The sequence below is a fragment of the Bison bison genome, unplaced genomic scaffold (assembly GCF_000754665.1).
Source record: "Bison bison bison isolate TAMUID 2011002044 unplaced genomic scaffold, Bison_UMD1.0 scf7180017858073, whole genome shotgun sequence".
Lineage (NCBI taxonomy): Eukaryota > Metazoa > Chordata > Mammalia > Artiodactyla > Bovidae > Bison > Bison bison.
The window spans coordinates 115,908-119,887 of record NW_011488646.1 but is presented as its reverse complement, the minus strand read 5'-3'; the positions used below and the strand labels follow the sequence as shown (position 1 = coordinate 119,887).

The following is a 3,980-nucleotide window of genomic DNA, read 5'->3' as shown; positions in this document are numbered from 1 at the left end:
TTTCTTTATGGTGTCTCAATTCTGCTCTATTTGTATGTGCTTATGTTTATGTGGAAACCATACTAGTTCAGTAACTATAACTTTCGAATATTGCCTGAAGTTTGGAAGTGTGATGACTCAAAATTTGTTCCTGCTTGAAATTCCTTAGCTGCAATGGAGTTTTACATTGTTCAACATGTAAGAAAACCTAATGTAGTTGGGTGCAAATTAATGAAGTTTATTTCTGTATACTTCAGTTAATTAAACCTCTCAAAATAAACTGCAATGTGCAATGAGGTGATGCTAGTTCTAGTACTATTTTTTTTTTATTATTTTTCCATTTACAAATCTATCCATGAAATTTTGAAAATCAATTTGAATCCAGGAAACAGTGGACTTAGTCATGCTATAAACAGACCTGACATGGGCAATGATGTCATGACAAAGAAGACTAAGAGAATGGAATCACAGACTACACTTTCAATAAGAGAATGTGAAATGGAAGAAGAGACTGATGACAAGATGTTTGTGAGATTTATTCAGGAAACACTCTTTTGGAGAGAATCTGATCTCAGTAACTAGCATTAATGTTCTTTATGTATGGATGTGAGAGTTTGACTATAAAGAAAGCTGAGCACCGAATAACTGATGTTTTTGAACTGTGGTGTTAGAAAAGACTCTTGAGAGTCCCTTGGACTTCAGGGAGATCCAACCAGTCCATCCTCAAGTAGGTCAGTCCTGGGTGTTTATTGAAAGGACTGATGTTGAAGCTGAAACTCCAATACTTTGGCCACCTGATGCGAAGAGCTGACTCATTTGAAAATACCCTGATGCTGGGAAAGATTGAGGGCAGGAGGAGAAGGGGATGAAAGAGGATAAGATGGTTGGATGGCATCACTAACTCAATGGACATGGGTTTGGGTGGGCTCTGGGAGTTGGTGATGGACAGGGAGGCCTGGCGTGCTGTGGTCCATGGGGTTGCAAAGAGTCGGACACGACTGAGACTGAACTGAACTGAACTTAATGTATAAATATGAATTGTGCAGCAGTGTTCTCTATAGAAAACAGCTGTTTTGTTAAAAAACACAATTAGACCGTTTTTTTTTTTCCCTATTCCTTTCTTTTCTTCTCAAAAATTTCCTGTTCTTTAAGTTTCTCTCCTCCACAGTGATACATATAAACAAATCCACATGAACACACATTCAGTTATGGCAGAGTTTAATCAGGGCATAGTTCCAAAACAGGTACATCAGTGTTTAATGGGTGAAACTGACTCATATTCTGCATGATAGAGTCATGAATTTCCCGCTTATGGAAATCTATTAATTATCAATAGCATCCTTTAAAGTTAATCTGAATATTAAAGGTAAACCTTAATATGGAAGTGGAATGGGAGTGACTTAGTAGAATTCTGGAGGAAATTGAGAGGGGGACAGCTCTTGTTAAGATGGTAACTATAGTATATAGTTTTTGGAGAGAAATTCCTCATGGCTTTTGCCTTGCACTTGCTGCTAGTGTCACCTGATAGAAGCTTCAATATTCAAATCAACTGGTATGTGGTAAAGCTGATCTCATGACCTGTCATAAAGTTGTCGTCCAGCTCAAAAATCTAGGTACCATTGTGGCTGACATATTTGAATTATTCATATTTGCCAGAAGAATATTCATGAACTAAGTAGTTAACATCTTCTTCTAATTTATTTCACTCAAAACAGGTGGATTGCAGGTTAAATTTACCCAGAAATGTGGTGAGTTACATACACACACAATTACACACAAACACACACTCATACATATGCATACATAGGGGGAGAATTACAATTTTGTAGTGGGTTGTGTACCCTTTTGGAATAAGCTAAAATTATCAAAAAAATAGGCAATTAAATAGCCAATTAAATGTTTTATATTTGGAAAATATCTTTAAAGTAACACAGACATCAATAGCCAAGTTATGATGCAAGTCCACATATAGTGTGATTCCATCTACCTGTGTGTGATCATATTTTAATTACTTTTGATAATGGAGTTTCTGCCATTAGAGGACTGACTCACAACTAAAAGCTGTAGTCTAGTCCCCATGGTTATCCAACCCTCTTTCAGGGAAAAAAAAAAATCCAGGTTTGTGTATATATTCAAGAAGTGTCTCAAATTTTTACACAGATAGAATCCATATTATCTCTGATTTCATTTCACTTCAGCATAAAAATTGTCTCTTTATAATTTTTATGTCTCAACTGAGTTATTAGGGAAGATTCTGATAAGAATGAAAATAATAGACCAAATGAACTAGTACTGGGAAAGATGTTAGTAAGTATGTGCTGCTGTCCTTATCTTCCACTGCTGAGGACCAGTATGTGACTGTTACTATAGGGCATTGATTTGATAATGTGCTTTGAAATGAGAACAGATGTGTGGTTAGCATTTAAACACTACATAATAATTCTTAAGGGTATAATAGGTATCAAAATATTGGTTATTTGAAACAGGCTATGTTTGCTGCTTGGAGAACACAAAAGTGGCGTTCGGGTGGTGAGTCATAAATATTGGAGTTGAAGAATATAGAGAGCTGTCTTTGTGGGGGAAAAAAATGCATTTGAGTTAAATACCTCCTCAGAAAATGGGGAAGATGCCAACAAGGATAGCTGTGAACTTTGCGTTTTAGATGTGTGGTAAACAAGAAAGAATAGAACATAAATATTGCATTAGAAAAAACTGAAGTGAAATATGGAGACTTAGACCAAGGATTTGTGAATGCCTCAACCCACATTTAAGACAGAGAATTGCTTAACAAACTCCAATGTTTATTCATTTTTCACTAGTTTCTACCTTATTTCAGTTGTTCTTTTACTATACTCTATTATCTAAGCCTTTTTTTCCCCCTCATGTGCCACTAGCCACATTAACATTCCTATTACTTAATGCAAACATAGAACAGTGAAATCTTTCCATGTAATGGAAGCTGAAGCATTTTATATCTGTAAAAAATGGCCAGAAAAAATTATACTTCACTGAAGGAGTTCATCCTGTTGGGATTAGCAGACACACTGGAGCCACAGGTTATCCTCCTTTGCAATTTTTCTATGATTTATATGCTTACAGTTGTGGGGAATTTTGGGTCGATTCTCTTAATCAGAGCTGATTCCTGACTTCACACACCCATGTATTTCTTCCTGGCTAAGCTGTCCTTTGTAGATGTTTGTTATTCATCCATCATCACTCCAAAGATGCTAGTAGATTTTTTATCAGAGAAGAAAACCATCTCCTTTGCTGTCTGCTTTCTGCAGATGTACTTCTTTATAGCCTTGGCCACAACTGAATGCATCCTTTTTTGGGTTAATGGCCCGTGACTGCTATGTGGCCATATGCAACCCTCTCCTTTACACCTTGATCATGTCCAAGATGGTCTGCCTGAAAATGGCAGCAGGGGCTTTTACAGCAGGACTGTTGAACTCTGTAATTCACCACACAGGTTATGTGAGCAGCTTGTCATTCTGCAGTTCCAATGTCATCCATCACTTCTTCTGTGACAGTCCCCCACTTTTCAAGCTCTCTTGTTCTGACACATGCCTATATGAAAGTATCATGTCCACTTTTGCTGGTGTGAATATGGTCAGAACTCTGCTGGTGATCCTCACCTCCTACTCCTACATTCTCTTCTCCATTTTCCATATGCATACAGGGGAGGGGAGGCACAAAGCATTCTCCACGTTTGCGTCTCACCTGGCAGCCATCATCCTGTTCTATTCCACCTCCATTTATACTTATCTGAGACCTTCCTCCAGCTACTCCTTGACTCAGGACAAAGTAGCTTCTGTGTTCTACACAGTGGTGATCCCCATGTTAAATCCTCTGATCTACAGTCTCCAGAACAGGGGAGTAAAGAAGGGTTCAGGATGGGGAACACATATATACCTGTGGCAGATTCATTTTGATATATGGCAAAACCAATACAATATTGTAAAGTTAAATAAAATAAAATTAAAAAAAAAGAAGGCTTTATG

At 37.4% G+C, this 3,980-nt stretch overlaps 1 pseudogene; it reads left to right on the top strand.

Annotated features, from left to right (window-relative positions):
- Positions 1-2,963: 2,963 nt before the first annotated feature.
- The window catches only part of LOC105004669, a 1,991-nt pseudogene continuing 974 nt past the window's right edge, over positions 2,964-3,980 (top strand).